Genomic DNA, 16,111 nt, shown 5'->3' with positions numbered 1-16,111 from the left:
AGCAGAGGTGTTTGTCCCCTGTGAACTGGGAGTTTTGGGACCCACTGTGGGTTTTCGGTGGGAACTGTAAAAAAAAAGGACTGTTTTGCGATACAAACTGTATTTTGTGCTTATTTTGCTGGGGAGCTTGACGGGACTTGCTGCTGGGGACTTTCAAACACTTGTGTGAGCCCTGTAAAGGTATCAGAGGCCCACGTCGTGGCCTGAGAATTTAAACTGCTGCTGAGTTTTGCAGAGGGGATCCGCCTGGAGAAGATGAATTGGTGGTCAAGAGAAGCGTTGGACATTCCTGTGACTGGCGCGTCTTCACAATAGGAATTATAAACGATTTTGAGTAATAAAAAGTTTGAGGAAAAGGTATATGACATGAGCTTAGGTGCTTGGTTTTATGATACTGGTTGAAGCCCATTGCGGGAAAGAGCCTATAGATTAAAATATTACAAGCACATTTAAATCTGATACCATTTCCTGAATAAAGATATATTTTAGAGTTAAGATTTATCTCAAATATTTTCTTTTTTCCTTATGCGTATGTCTCTTACATCTTCCTCAGTGAATTCCGAAAGAAAGAAAGAAAGAAAAGCATGTTTGCTTATCATAAACAGTATTTTCTGTAGTTAGAAGGATGAATTAGCCATACTGTCTGGGTCGTCCTCCAGGTGGCCAGGTGGCGGAGCTTCTCCAAGAACATAGAGTTTTAGATTGTGTGTGCCTGCATGGCTCCCATCTTGCTTCAGTCTGTCTCAAATCTTGCACAGAACCAGAAACTGAGACCGTCTGAGGAGGTAGGCGGGTTAGCATAGCTAGTTCATCCTGCTATCTATGGAAAATACCGTTTATGGTAAGCAAGCTTGCTTTTTTTCCCATAGATAAGCAGGGATGAATTAGTCCTGCTTTCTGGGAGTCCCCAGCTGAAAGGTTTGAGTGCAGTGGAAATTTCTTGGGGAGTACATCCCCCAGGAGAGAATAGGAGGTGCGCTCAATCTGGTCCATTGTAGTGGACAGTCTCCTTATATCATCCCTGACTGAAGAATGGACCTAGCTATCACAACATCTGCAGCAGCTTCTTGGTCAAGGCAGTAGTGAGAAGTGAAGGTATACAGTGAGGACCACTTTGCGGCTTTGCATATGTCAAGGATAGGTACCGGGCCATGGATGCCGCCATGGCCCGGACCTGGTGGGCCTTTGGGGAATCAGCCAGGGTCTCAGATTTCCTATTGTAAAAGAACTGGATACAGTGGGAAATCCAGGATGAAAGAGTTCTCTTGGAGACCAGAAGTCCCAGGGCATTGGGACTGAAGGAAACAAAAAGTTGGGAAGCCCTGTGTTCTGAGTGTGTTCTACGTTTGTAGTAAGCCAGGGAACATCTGCAGACCAACGTGTGAAGCTGCCGCTCGCTATCGTTCCTCTGCGGCTTTGGGAAAAAGGTCGGCAGGGTGATTGTCTGCTTGGGGTGGAATGCCGACACAACCTTGGGTAAGTACGCAGGGTGCATAAGCAAAGTCACCTTGTCATGGTAAAGTTCCAGGTATGGTAAATAGTGAACCAGCACTTGTAATTCACTTAAGCGCCTGGCAGAGTTAAGGGCTACAAGGAAGAGAACCTTCCAAGAAAGATACCTCAGGTGACTGTTTGCCAAAGGTTCAAAGGGTAGAAGCATAAGCTGTTCTAGAACTATATTAAGGTCCCATGAAACCGGAGGTTTTAGAATGGGCGGGTGCAGACGAAAAAAACTTTTCATAAACCTGGAGGTCAATGGGTGACAGGACACCGGTGAGCCACTATGGAGATGATGGTATGCTACAATGGCACTGATATGGACTCTGATGGAAGCTGTTGCCAGGCCAGCCTGGTACAGGAAATGGAGGTACTCCAGTAGTAGTTCCAGAAAACAGGAGAATGGGTCCACCCTGTGCTCGCCACACTAATTCGAGTATCTGATTCATTTGCCCTGATAATCCTTCCTGGTGGAGAGTTTCCTGGAGGATACTAGGATATCCTGAATTTGAGGAGATAGGTTCAGGTGGCATAATACTGTCCTTTCAATCTCCATGCTGTTAGATGTAGGGAAGAGTGGATGGGGCGAAGAAGGGAGCCCACATCCTGTGAGAGCAAGTTCGCACTGTGACTGAGAGGGATGGGTCGGGCGATGGAGAGATGGATCAGATAGGCATACCATGGCTGTCTGGGCCACCCGGCGTTATGAGGATGAGATCAACCATGTCCTTGATGCACTTTTGAATTGTCTTTGAAATGAGTGGTATGGGAGGGTAAATGTAGAAGAGACCCCCCCCCCCCAATGTCCAAGAGATGAGGAAAGCATCCTGCGCTCATTGCTGGGGTAGACAGAGCAGAAAATCGGTACCTTTCTGTTGTATTCGGTAGCAAACAGACTGACGTGAAGAAGACCCCAAGTTTGAAAGAGTCTTTCCGCCACATCTTGTTGAAGTTCCCATTCGTGGGGGTGGAAGATTCTGCTGAGCTTGTCTGCTTTGGAGTTTTCTATCCCCGGCAGATGTCGCCTAGAGTGTGATGGATCGGCGTCCTGCCCATTCCAAGATCTGTACCTCTTCCCTGCACAGCTTCCAGGAACCAGACCCTCCTTCTTGGTTGTCCGTATGGACCATGATCGTCTTTCCCTGGAGTAAACCCTTGAACGTACGTAGGTTGTTGCCGATCGCCCGAAGTTCCAGACCAGAGGTCTTGAATTTGAACTTGGTCCAGATGGGCAACCCACCCCTTTTCTAGGAGTCCATGGTCAGAACTAGTTGATGGACTGGCGGCTGAAGGGGTGCCCCCCCCCTGCAAGTAGTCAGTCTCAGCCACCAGCTCAGGTCCTTTTTCATGCTCGGTGTGAGGACAATCTGACGTGACAAGGAGTGTCGGAACTGTGTCCACTGCGTCTTCAGGCCCCACTGTAGGCGGCACATGTGCAGACGGGAGTGTGGCACTACACAGATGGATGCTACCATGTGCCCCAGAATGGTTAAGACCTGTTGGGCTGAGGAGTGCGTGGCATTCTGCAGTTGAGAGGCCAAGGTTTGCAGGGTGAGGGCCCTGTCGTCCAGGAGGAACACTCTGTCTAGTTCTGTACTGATATAAGCTCCAATGAATTGTAGGGCCTGAGTTGGTTACAGATTGGATTTCTCGTAATTGATGATCGAGCCCAAACTTTCCAGGCACTGAATTGTCGTCAGTAGGCTGCTGTGTAGGGCAGGGGGATACGGGGCTATCAGCAGCCAATCGTCGAGGTAAGAAAACAGTTGGATTCCCTGTTTCCTTAGGTGGGCCACAGCTACTGCTAGACACTTGGTGAAAACCCTTGGGGCTGACGAGAGTCCAAAGGGGAGCATCTTGTACTGGAAATGGTGTCCACTGACTTGGAAGCACAGGTACCGCCAGCATGCATGGTGCATAAGAATATGGGAGTACGCATATCCTTGAGGTCTAGTGAACACATCCAATCATTGGGTTGTAAAAAGGGAAATATGGATTTGAGAGAAGTCATCTTGAACTTTTCTCTAGTCAGAAACTTGATGATGCCCCATAGGTCCAGGATTGGACGAAGGCCTCCCAATTTTTTAGGGATGAGGAAGTAATGGGAGTAGAATCCAATTCCACTGACAGGTACTCGGCGGATGGAACGTTGGAGAAGCAGCCTGGTGATCTCTTTCCCAAGGCAGTGGCTGCTCTGTGAGTTGACCTGCTGTGTCTGTACTCTGTGAGGGAGGGTTGGCATGGATTTGAAATTCAGGGAATAGCTTTCCTTGATGATCTTGAGCACCAACGGTCAGAGGTGATCGCTTCCCAAAAGTGGAAGAAATGGGAAAGCCTCCCACCCAAAGGTAGCGGTAGAGATGGCACAGACATTTCTAAAAACCTTGTGGGTTCTTGGATGTGTTGCCATCAGAAGGAAGGTGAGGTTGTCGTGGATTATGCTGTTGGGTATGGTTTTGTGACTGCTGAGGTTGCATCCGAGTTTGCAGGTAAGGTTGCGGGCGGAGGGGCGTATGTGGTTTGTATGGACGTCTTTGGAAGTAGGGTTTCCGATAGGCTGAATAATACTTCTTCGCAGACGAAGGGCCATTGGCAATGACCACCACATTTTGTTCTTTCAATTGGGCCACTGTCTCACGCAACTTGTCTCCAAAAAGGTTGTCTGGGAGATAGGGAAGATCGGCTGGTTTCTCGTGCACGTCCTCCCTGATGGCACTGGCACGAAGCTATATATAGATATATATGTATTCTCTTTAGTATTATCTGATTTTATTTATTCTCTGTTCTATTCTCTTATTGCTTAAACACATCCAACCAAGCATGTAGCTAATAGAGCTCATCCCATGTAAATCCATGTTGATGAGGCTATTAGCTATTTCCCCAGATGCAAAAAAAAAAATAAAAATGTGCACCCAATGCGTACATTTTACCCTCAAAGATTAACGCCTACCCCAGAGCAGGTGTTAATTCTTGAGGAACTCAAAAAGATTACAGAAAAGCAGAAAATGCTGCTTTTGTGCAGTTCCTCCTACTTAATGTTGTGACAATATAAAGTCAGAGGAACCGAAAAAAGATATCTTTATTTTTTCAGCCGGCCTTTTAGAAATTCATACCTGTCTCTTTTATCTCTTATGTGGATTATTTTCCTAACATAAATATTTATTGCACTTCCTATAGCTAATTTTGGTTAAGCCCACTCTTGTTCTGCTTCATAAATAAATTCCTGCCCTGTAAATGCCTCCCACACCAACCAATCTGACATAGACAGGGAAATTCCTTTCCTGAGATGATCCGCCTGTAACTACCCACCCAACTGGGATCTCACCGCTAACGGTAGGAACAGCCTCACCGCATAGTTCTTCGACTGTGGACTCCATTAGGAGAGCAATGGACATGAAGAGGGTGCATATGTGCCCTTGCCCAGGGAACCACTTCTAATGCCATCAACCATCAACCCCTGCAGATATGACCCCATGGTTAGATGAACAGGGTTCTGCAGGGATTGGACTTGCAGCATCGTGTGGATCCAAGATTGTCAGAAATACTCTGCCCTGCCTTGAAATCTCGAGATACTCCAGGGTCCAAGACAGCTGCAAATCACTCTAGGCCAGATTCTCCACTGAGCCTAGTTCTTGTAGCAAGGAACCACCCTGGGGGAAGCATGAAGACTCTCTTCCACGGTCTTGGTTCGAATCAACCAGTCATCCAGATAGGGGTGAACTAGAATGCCTTCCTTGTGGAGAGCCGCCGCTACGACCACCATGACCTAGGAAAAAGGCCCTGGATACCGCGGCTAGCCCAAAAGGCAAAGCCTGAAATTGGTAAAGGCAATCCAGAATAGCAAAACGGAGGAACTGTTGATGTTCCCGATGGATGGGAATATGCAAATATGCCTATGTCAGATCCAGAGACATGAGGCACTCCCCTGCTTGAACTGCCAACATGACCGAGTGCACCGTTTCCACCCTGGAATGCGCAACTTGAAAATGTCAATTGGCGCCCATGAGATCCAGTATGGGCAGAAACGACCCTTCTTTCCTGGGCATTCCTGGACTAGCTACAATCTGCCTTCCCCAGCCCATAGTCCGCCTTATCGCTAATACCACTGTAATCTGTACACATATGTATTCTTGTACATAATGTATATAATAATAAGCAAACATGATATTATCTAGCATATGTATCAATAGTTCGCTATGTTAAGAACCGACGCTAAGAACCTATAATTACCTAGGTTCAAAACCATTTACCAGTTGCTCTATATTTCTATGCCTTTCTATGCGTTCACCCAGCCCTTACCTTGTTATTCCCTGTTAAATGTATTTTCTAAGCTTTTGTTATGATGTAAACCGATGTGTTGTACACACTAACACCAGTATATAAAAAGTTTTAAATAAATAAACAAACAAACAAACAAATAAATAAATAATGGAATTATGGGCTGTATTTCTCTGAGATTCAGGAACAAAAATCACCACCTTCAGGTTCAACAGCCATTGTAATGTGACTCCCACTTCTACCCTCTTCTGAGGGGAGTTAGATGGAGAAAACATGAAGGCATCCGGAGAAATGTGAAGAAATTCTAGAACATACTAGTCTCAAATGAATTTGAGAACACATTGATCCAAAGTAATCTGGACCCACCTGTGGTAAAAATGGGATAGATGCCACCTATCTCCTGAACCAACAGGTGAGCCCGCAAGCCTTCATTGGGAAGACCGAGGGGCTCCACCTCCGGAGTCCATATCCTTTCGAGGTCCTCAGGGACGAAAGGTCCGAGACCTGCAGAAGGGATGGGACCTCTGGGAAGAACCTCCCCTATAGAGCCAAAAAAGCCTCAAAGGCTTTTCTTTAGGATAGCCTCAATGCTCCTATCCTGAGCATCCTTCAGTGCCATACTTCCCTCTACCGAGATGGTGGTATGGTTCATGACAGAACACACTAAGGCATCCACTGTAGGGAAATGCAATGACTCTGGGCTGTGGATCCAATGGGGTATAAACCCACCAAGACGCATCCTCCTTTAAAAGTTGCCCCAGTGCACTCCATTCCAGATCAATCAACTCCTGGAGTGCATCCAGGAGAAAGAAACAAGAAGCTTTGCGTAGGGCTGCGATTCTCAACTGGTATGTCGCAACACACCAGTATGTCACCAAGCTCGGGCAGGTGTGTCACGGCTCCCAGTGTCTCACTGCTCCACTTGTGTCTCCCTTCTCCCCAGGGCAGATTGGCCTATAAAGAGATCGATCATCCACCGGTGAGCCGATGCAGTTGGTAGCAGAGTGACGCTGTGTGCTGCTGCCAGAGGCCAGGCCGGCAGTGGCTGAAGATTGGAGATACACTGCTTGCCACCGTGGGGGCCAGCCCAGCGGCGGCTGAAGAGTGACACTACGTGCTGCCACATGAGGCCGGGCCAGGGGCAGCTGAAAAGTGGAGAGATGCTGCTTGCCGCCGCAGGAGGCCAGGCTGGTGGCGACTGAAGAGCGGAGGCCAGGCTTATTGGGCCAAACAATGAGAAGAGGCTCCACGTGAGAGGAAACTTGCTTGTGTGTGTATGTGAGTGGCAGCTTGTGTGTGGTAGAATGGGTGCCTGGGTGCGTAAGTGGTAGCTTTGTGTGGTAGAATGGGTGGCTGGATGTGTGTGGCAGCTTTGTGTGTGCGTGTGGTGGAATGGGAGCGAGAGCATATGTGTGATTAAGAGAGACTGGTTGGAAGTGATGCGTTTTTGTGAGAGAGAGAGAGATATTGTTCAGGGAGGTGATGTGTTTCTGTGAGAGAGAGAGAGAGACTGGCCAGGAAGATAACTGGTGTGGGTGTGTGAGAGAGAGACTGGTCAGGGGGGTGACTGCTTATTTATTTAAAATCTTTTCTATACCGCCCAGTCAATATATAGGTCTAAGCAGTTTACAAATGTAACATACATAATTAAAATCTGATAAATAAAACAAACATAAGCTGATAAAAATACAAAAATGAAAAAGAGTCATTAACATATAGAGAAATATAAAACAAAAGGAAAGTAGCTTTCATGGTTGGCTTCAGCGAAAATTAAAGAACAGAGGTAAGTTTTTACGGCCTTTTTGAATTCGTTTGTGAGCAATCGTATGGGGTTTGTTAGTGCATTCCAAAGTCCTACTACAGAAAAAAACACGTTTACAGGTGAGGTCTAGTCTAGCTATTTTTATGTTAGGTATCTCTAAATAGTTTTTGTCTAGAGAACGTAGGTGGCGTGGGGGTTGGTAGAGACACAGGGAAGAGCATAACCACACAGTTGATGTATTTTGAAGTAGATTATGAATGGATAAAACCTTATAATGTAAGCGTTGACGTATTATTAATCAATGGAGATGTTTTACAATTGGAGTAATATGATCTTTTCGATTAGTGTTAGTTAATAAACGGGCTGCTACATTCTAGACTAGCTCTAAAAGACGTATTGCATTGTCGGGAAGACCTAAATAGAGCAAGTTACAGTAATCTAAACCGGTTAAAATTAAAGCCTGTAGAACAGAGCAGAAGTCATTAGGGTACAGCAATGGTTTTAATTTTTTTAACAGTTGTAGTTTATAAAAGGTTTTTGTTACTGAAGAAATACTGGTTGTCATAGATAAGTTAGAATCCCTGGTAACATCTAAATTACATGCCTGTCTGGATATTGGAACTGAGATGTTTTCAAATAAGAATTCTGGAGCACGTGAGGAACTGGGAGTGTTGATAGATATAGGATTTAAGTTTTTGCAGAATTGAGGGTGAGTCGATTGTATGACATCCAAATTTGTAATGATTTTAGATAGAGTCTGAGTAGTCATAAGGCGTTACTCCAAGAGGTATTTAAGGTAGAATAAATTGGATGTTGTCCGCATATCTTTTGAATTTTATGTTGAGACCAGAAAGAAGATGACAAAGTGGTAACATGTAAATATTAAATAAAATGGCAGATAAAGCTGATCCTTGAGGGACACCAGAGTCAGTGTAATACCAGTGGGAGTGGCAGTGTTTAAGATTGATTTGTGGTCTATGAAATAGAAAAGACTTAAACCAGTGAAGAACAATATCATTAATAACAATGGGGTAGATTTTCAAAAACCGCGAATAGGCGTACTTTTGTTGGCGCTCTAGGCGCCAACAAAAGTACGCTGGATTTCAGTAGATACGCGGTTAGCCGCGCGTATCCGCTGAAATCCGGGATCGGCGCGCGCAAGGCTATCGATTTCGTATAGCCGGCGCGCGCCAAGCCGCGCAGCCTACCCCCGTTCCCTCCGAGGCAGCTCCGAAATCGGAGCGGCCTCGGAGGGAACTTTCTTTTGCCCTCCCCTCACCTTCCCCTCCCTAACCCACCCGCCCGGCCCTGTCTAAACCCCCCCTTACCTTTGTTGGGGGATTTACGCCTCCCGGAGGGAGAAGTAAATCCCTGCGCGCCAGCGGGCCGCTAGCGCGCCGGGACGCGATCTGGGGGCGGGTCCGGAGGGCTCCCGACACGCCCCGAAAACGCCGCACGGTTCGGGCCCGCCCCCCGACACACCCCCTCCGAAAACCCCGGGACTTACGCGAGTCCCGGGGCTCTGCGCGCGCCGGTAGGCCTATGTAAAATAGGCTTACCGGCGCGCAGGGCCCTGCTCGCCTAAATCCGCCCGGATTTGGGCGGATTTAGGCGAGCAGGGCTCTGAAAATCCGCCCCATTGTGTTGAAGAGTAGCACAAAGAATGTTGTGATCCAAAGTATCGAAGGCTGCTGAGCTGTAAAGAAATTTTGAGTTTGAATCGAAGCCGCGGATTATGGAGTCAAATGAGAAAAGTAGTAAGGATTATGTACTATGTCCCTTGCAGAATCCATTCTGGTCTGGATGTAAAATGTTATTTTCATCAATGTATTCGGTTAGTTGGTGGAGAACTACTGATTCAATTATTTTGGCCAATGTGGTTAATAAGGCAATTGGATGATAATTGGAAAGATTATGAGGGTCTTTTGATTTCTTTTTGGTTACTGCAAGGATTGAAATTTGTTTTAAGAGATCTGGGAATATACCAGAGGATAGAGATAAATTAACTAAATGTGTTATTGAAGGAGAAACGGATTCTCTAATTTCTTTCAGTAGTTGGCCAGGACAGGGATTGTATGGACTGTTTGAAATTTTCAGTTTAGTGAGAATATGGACAATTGTGGAAGGGTCAGTAGGGGAGAAATCAACCCAAGAGCTGATTGCAGAGGGAAGGTTGCTCACTGGGATAGGGAGATGGTTAAATTTGGAGGAGAGATTTAATATTTTATCTTTGAAGAATTGTGCTAGATTATTACAAAAGGAATCATTAATATGATCGGAGGGCACATTTTTTACAGTGGTAAGCGATTTTACAATATTGAATAAGACATTGCAATTGCCATTTGCGGCTTGTATTTTTTCTGCATAATATAATTTTTTTGCATGATCTATTTGCTTTTTATATTTATGCAAATGTGAGAAGTAGGCATTTTTTCTTTCTGGGAGGCAATTTTTGCGCTAGCGATGTTCTAATTGACGCAGTTTAGCCTTCATCTTATGTAAAAGAGGAGAGTATCAAGGAGCACTTGATCTAGAAGAAACAGTGCACAATTTTCTCGGAGTTAATTTTTCTAGTGTATCTGAAATTGTATCATTCCATTTTTCAGTAATGAGGTTAATATCTGTAGATGAATCTGTATTTAGAATTGAAGAACGAAATTACTGAATGATTTTGGATTGACTTTTTTTCATTTATTAATTTTCTTTGTAGTACAGTGGAAACCAGAATCTATTAAATGAAGTTTGCCGGATGCTTGAACTACATAATAATCTGACCATGGAACAATTTGAGAGGTAGCTGATAAAGAAACGTTTTCGGGATTATAAAATAATAGGTCAAGAGTTTGACAATCTATGAGTGGGTTGACTGATTGTGACAACCTAATCCTGATAACGCATCAGAAACATAGGTAGCTGCTGCAGGATATGGATAGTTATTATAATGTAAGTTGAAATCACCAGTTATTATGGTTTTGGTTAAATCAACAGGTAAAGCAGTCAAGGAATCAGGGTGAATAGTATACAATAGAAAAATTCAAGACAGAAGTGGTTATAAGTATTATTTCGCGCGACGTAATGAGGGATAAAGATTTCTTGATAGGATCCAGGGAGGATTTGATAATTGCAAGCAAACCTCCTTCACATCAGTTTGATGGAATTCAGAGAAGCAAAGATAATTAGTTGGACATATACTGTTAAGAATTATGTTGTCATGATCACAGAGCCGTGTTTCAGTGATGATGACAGCATCGGGAGAGTGAATTATTAAACCATGGATAAAAGAAAATTGGTTCTTACCTGATAATTTTCATTCCTGTAGTACATGGATTAGTCCAGACTCCTGGGTTTGGCCTCCCCTCTAGCAGATGGAGACAGAAATTTACCAAACAAAACTCCAACTCATATAGGCTGGTGCCACCTACAGTCTGGCAGCATTACGCAATGTCAAAGCAGAATGGATGAAACCCAAACAAACTATATACAGTAACCTAACAACTGGCACAACACCCCCCAAATGGATGCAGAACCCGTGCCATGTCAAAATACCAAGGTCGAAACAAACGGTCAGAAAATAGCAGTAAAGAGCGCGGACTCTCCATTCCCTCACAAGGAAACAAATGGGTGGGACTCTGGACTGATCCGTGGCACTACAGGAACGAAAATTATCAGGTAAGAACCAATTTTCTTTTCCCTGAACGTACCCGGATCAGTCCAGACTCCTGGAATGTATCAGAGCCTACCTTAAATGGGATGGGATCCAGAGAGGCCTGCTCTAAGCACTCCCTCTCCGAAGTCACCTGGTCCTGGTGCCCACACATCCAATCGATAATATCTAGTGAAAGTATGCAAGGACTTCCACGTAGCCGCCCGGCAAATCTGTTGACATTCCGCCCAGGATGAGGCCTGAGCTCGAGTAGAATGAGCTCGGATACCTACTGGGGAAGATCTACCATCCAACAAATAGGCAGAATTGGTGGACTCTTTAAGCCAACGCGCGATGGTAGTCTTGGAAGCCATATTGCCCCTACAGGGACCACTCCACAGCACAAAAAGATGATCAGAAACCAGGAATGCATTGGTCACTTCCAGGTATCGCAGCAATGCTCTATGAACATCGAGTTTCTGAAGATCTGTAGACACGGGATCAGACTAATCCAAATCCGAAAATGACAGCAGCTCGACCGACTGATTTAAATGGAAGGAAGACACCACCTTAGGTAGGAATGAGGGAACCGTACGCAGAGAAACCCCGAAGTCAGTGATGCGCAAAAAGGGCTCCCTACAGGACAGAGCCTGAAGCTCCGAGAGCCAGCGTGCCAACGTAATAGCAACCAAGAACACTACCTTCAAAGTAAGGTCCTTCAAGGTTGCTTTACGCAATGGTTCAAAAGGTGATCTACACAAAGCCTTAAGAACCAGATTCAAATTCCAAGATGGACAGGGCTGGCATACTGGAGGACGCCAATGCTTCACCCTCCGAAGGAAACGACATCAGGGTGACACGCCAAGGTCGCTCCCTGTATGGTACCGCGTAAGGAACCGAGTGCCGCCACCTGAACACGCAAGGAACTGCACGACAATCCCTTCGCTAAACCATCCTGAAAAAAAACTTAAAATTTCCGAAACAGTCGCTCGGGTAAAAACAATCTCCCTATCGATACACCAGGCCTCAAAGACTTTCCAGACCCTCACATAAGATAGTGAAGTAGAGGCTTTACGGGAGCGCAACATCGTGGTCACCACAGCATCTGAGTACCCTGGGGACTTCAGTCGCTTCCTCTCAAAAGCCATGCCGCTAGACAGAAGTGTTCGACCTGGTCGAAACAGAAGGGACCTTGTCGAAGTAGTTTCAAACTGTCTAGAAAGCGTAATGGAGGTGCCACCGCCAGATTCATCAGATCCGCAAACCATGGGCGCCTTGGCCACTCGGGCGCTATCAAAACCACCTCCGACAGATGTAACTCTATTCTGCAGAGAACCCTGCCTATGAGAGGCCAAGGCGGGAACACATAAAGCAGAATATCTGTCGGCCAGGGCAGTACTAGTGCGTCCACGCCCTCTGCCCCCGTGTCTCTGCGACGAGCGAAGAACCGAGGAGCCTTGGCATTCTTGAACGTTGCCATGAGATCTATCCCGGGAATGCCCCACTGGGCACAAATGACTCGAAAGGCATCATCCGCCAATTCCCACTCGCCTGGGTTGAGGAAATGACGACTGAGGAAATCCGCCTGAACATTCTCCACCCCGGCAATGTGAGAAGCTGCTATGCAGGCCAAGTTCTGCTCTGCCCACGCGATCAAGAGACGGGCCTCCAACGCTACTGGTCGACTTCTGGTTCCGCCTTGACGTTTGATATGTTCCGCCTTGACGGTTGATATAAGCCACTGTGGTCGCATTGTCAGAAAACACTCTGACCGCCTTGTCCTGGACCAGCAGAAAGAATGCCTGTAGTGCCAAGCAGACTGCCCTGGTCTCCAGACGATTGATGGACCAACGAGCTTCCTCCGGAGACCACAGTCCCTGTACCAATTTTCTCAAACACACCGCTCCCCAGCCGGACAAGCTGGCATCAGTCGTGACCACCGTCCAGATCGGAACTACCAACAGAACCCCTCGCCTCAGGTTGACCGGGGATAGCCACCAAACCAGGCTGGACCGAGCGTTCTCCATCAGAGGTAAGGGAGATGGAACTGCTCCGAAACTGGGACCCATCGGGACAGCAATGCTGATTGTAAAGGACACATATGAGCGAAAGCCCACGGAACCAATTCCAGTGTCGAAGTCATGGAACAGAGTACCTGAAGGTAATCCCAGACTGTCAGAAGACCGTTGGATAACAAGGCTCGTATTTGGCCTTGGAGCTTGAGCATACGTCCCTCTATGAGAGACACTGTCCCTTGACTCGTGTCGAACAAAGCTCCCAAAAATTCCAGAGAATGAGAGGGTACCAAATGACCCTTGGCCTCGTTGACTACCCATCCGAGCGATCTCAACAACCGAAGAACTTAAGAAACCGCCTCCTGGCAGAGTACTTTTGACTTCGCTCGAATCAGCCAATCATCCAGGTACGGATGTACTAACAATCCTTCCCTGTGCAATTGAGCCTCTACTACCACCATAATCTTGGTGAAAGTCCGGGGAGCCGTGGCTAGGCCGAAGGGTAGCGCCTGAAACTGATAATGCTGTCCCAGCACTGAAAACCTTAGAAACCTGATGATCTGCCCGGATCCCAATGTGTAAATAGGCTTCTGTGAGATCGAGGGATGCCAGGAACTCTCCTGGCCGAACCGACGCAATGACTGAGCGTAACGTCTCCATACAGAACCGAGGAATCCGCAGACATCTGTTGACCCGGTTCAAATCGAGGATTGGTTGGAAGGTTCCCTCTTTCTTGGGCACTACGAAGTAAATGGAGTAACGGCCTCTTTGACGCTCTGCGGAGGGTACCAGAACAACAGCGCCGAGATCGAGAAGACGCTGTATAGTCTCCCCGACTTTCCGGCGCTTTGCTGCAAGCCCGCATGGCGAAACCAGGAACCGTTGTCAGGATTGGCGTGCAAAATCTAACATGTAACCGTGTCTTATCACAGTGAGGACCCACTGATCCGACGTAAATTTGGCCCACTCCTCGTAAAAGAGGGACAGACGACCTCCCACTACTGGAACTGAGGAATGGGCCGGCCACACATCATTGTGAAGACTTGCCACCCAAACAGGCGGGGTGGAGCCCGGTCTACTAAATCGGCGCCCGCGAAAGGACTGGGTGTACGTCTGCTGTCTGTTGGCATTGTGGCGAAAAGAAGAAACGGACCCCCGTGAGGTTCGGGGTCTCCGACTTCTACGAAATCTAGGTCTGGGAGTAAAGGCCCCTCTCGATCTCTGTCTGTCTTCTGGTAGCCAATGTACCTTATTTTCGCCTAAAGACTGGATCAGATCTTCCAGCTCCTTGCCTAACAGAAGCTTGCCCTTAAAAGGTAATGATCCCAGCTGAGATTTTGAAGACACATCCGCTGCCCAGTTACGAAGCCACAACAAACGGCGTGCTGACACTGCCGATACCATGGACCTGGCCGACGTGCGGAGCAGGTCAAAAAAGGCATCCACGCTATAGGCAATGACCGCCTCAAGGCATCCCGCCTGGAGCGCTTCCTCTTGCGAAAGCGCATCGTTGACTAGTTGTTGCACCCAACGAAGACCTGCACGCAAGGAAAAATTACTACAAATAGCCGCTATGATTCCCAGTGCGGAAACTTCAAAGATCTTCTTGAGTTGAACTTCCAGCTTACGATCCTGCAAATCCTTGAGGGCTGTCCCCCAGTAACCGGTATAGTTGTCTTCTTTTTGACCGCCGCCACCGCAGAATCCACCTTAGGAACCTTCAGCAGCTCCAAGGCGTCCTCCGGGAGGGGATAGAGCTTATCCATGGCCTTCGCCACCTTAAGATCCAAATCCGGAGTATCCCATTCCTTGAAAAGCAAATCCATTGCTGAGAAATGAAAAGGGAAAGCCGAGGGTGGACCCCAGAGACCCAGTACCACTGGATCTGCGACTCTTCCTGGGGCAGTTGGAGCCCCAATTCTCCCAGTATCGCTGGAATGATTGGACCCAGTTTATCCCTGAGAAAAAGCCTGACCACCTTCGGGTCGTCGCCATCCACTCCATGGGATGCCCTCAGCTCGGCAACCCCTTCCACCCCATGAGGTGGTGGGATGGGCAAATCCTGGTCGTCTGGGTCATCCATCCCGGAAGAGGTATCCGTGTCCTCTACCGTTGCCTGAGTGAGCAAGGGACGCTGTCCCCCCGAGGGACCTGGCTCTGGGTCGGACCGGGCTCACTTCTGGGTCTCCAGCAGAGAAATATGACTGTGAGGTCTCTTCTTTCCAGCCTTCCAGGCCTTATGCATTAAAAAAACGAAGTCAGATGAGAAAGAAGAGTCTGAGGACGTACCTTCACCCCCCCCCCCTCGTATTGGGGTCTGCATCAACGGGCAAGCCAGACCCCTCAGCATTGTCTCCCTCAGGGACCTTTCGCTATGGGGATATTCGCGGAGGGGGGGGGTCCTCCTCCTGACGCGCTATTTGCACTGTGGGAGCTGTCATCGCTAAAGGAGGCAAAATGGCGCCCGTTCCCAGAGGCAGTGACCTGAGCGCACCCAAAATGGCGCCTATTCCCGCGCTTCGCGGGAACGGACCTGAGGCCGGGGGCTGTAACTCCCTAAAAGCGCTGGTCACAGTTTGGACCCGAAGTAGAACCCTGCTTCGAGTCGTGGAGGCTCCCTCTCTCCCCGGAAGGCAGTCTGTGCAAATACCATTACGTGACAAACGCGGCCTTGCGGCGCTGCAGGCCTGACATGCGGCCCGATGCGGCATGCCGCCTCACCAGCAACCCCTCGAATGCGAACGCAACGCAGTGAAACGGAGCCCAATAGCCCCCACCAGCACCCGAGAGAAGGGAGAGTCGAGCCCCGAAGAAAAAGGCACCAAGAAACAAATTTTCCTTTTTTTTTTTTAAATACCTGACAATGAGCCTCCGGGTCCCCGATCAAACTGGGGGGAGTGAGCCGGGCTCCCCGGT

Source organism: Rhinatrema bivittatum, chromosome 1, assembly GCF_901001135.1.
Source record: "Rhinatrema bivittatum chromosome 1, aRhiBiv1.1, whole genome shotgun sequence".
NCBI lineage: Eukaryota > Metazoa > Chordata > Amphibia > Gymnophiona > Rhinatrematidae > Rhinatrema > Rhinatrema bivittatum.
This window is presented reverse-complemented; position numbering follows the sequence as displayed.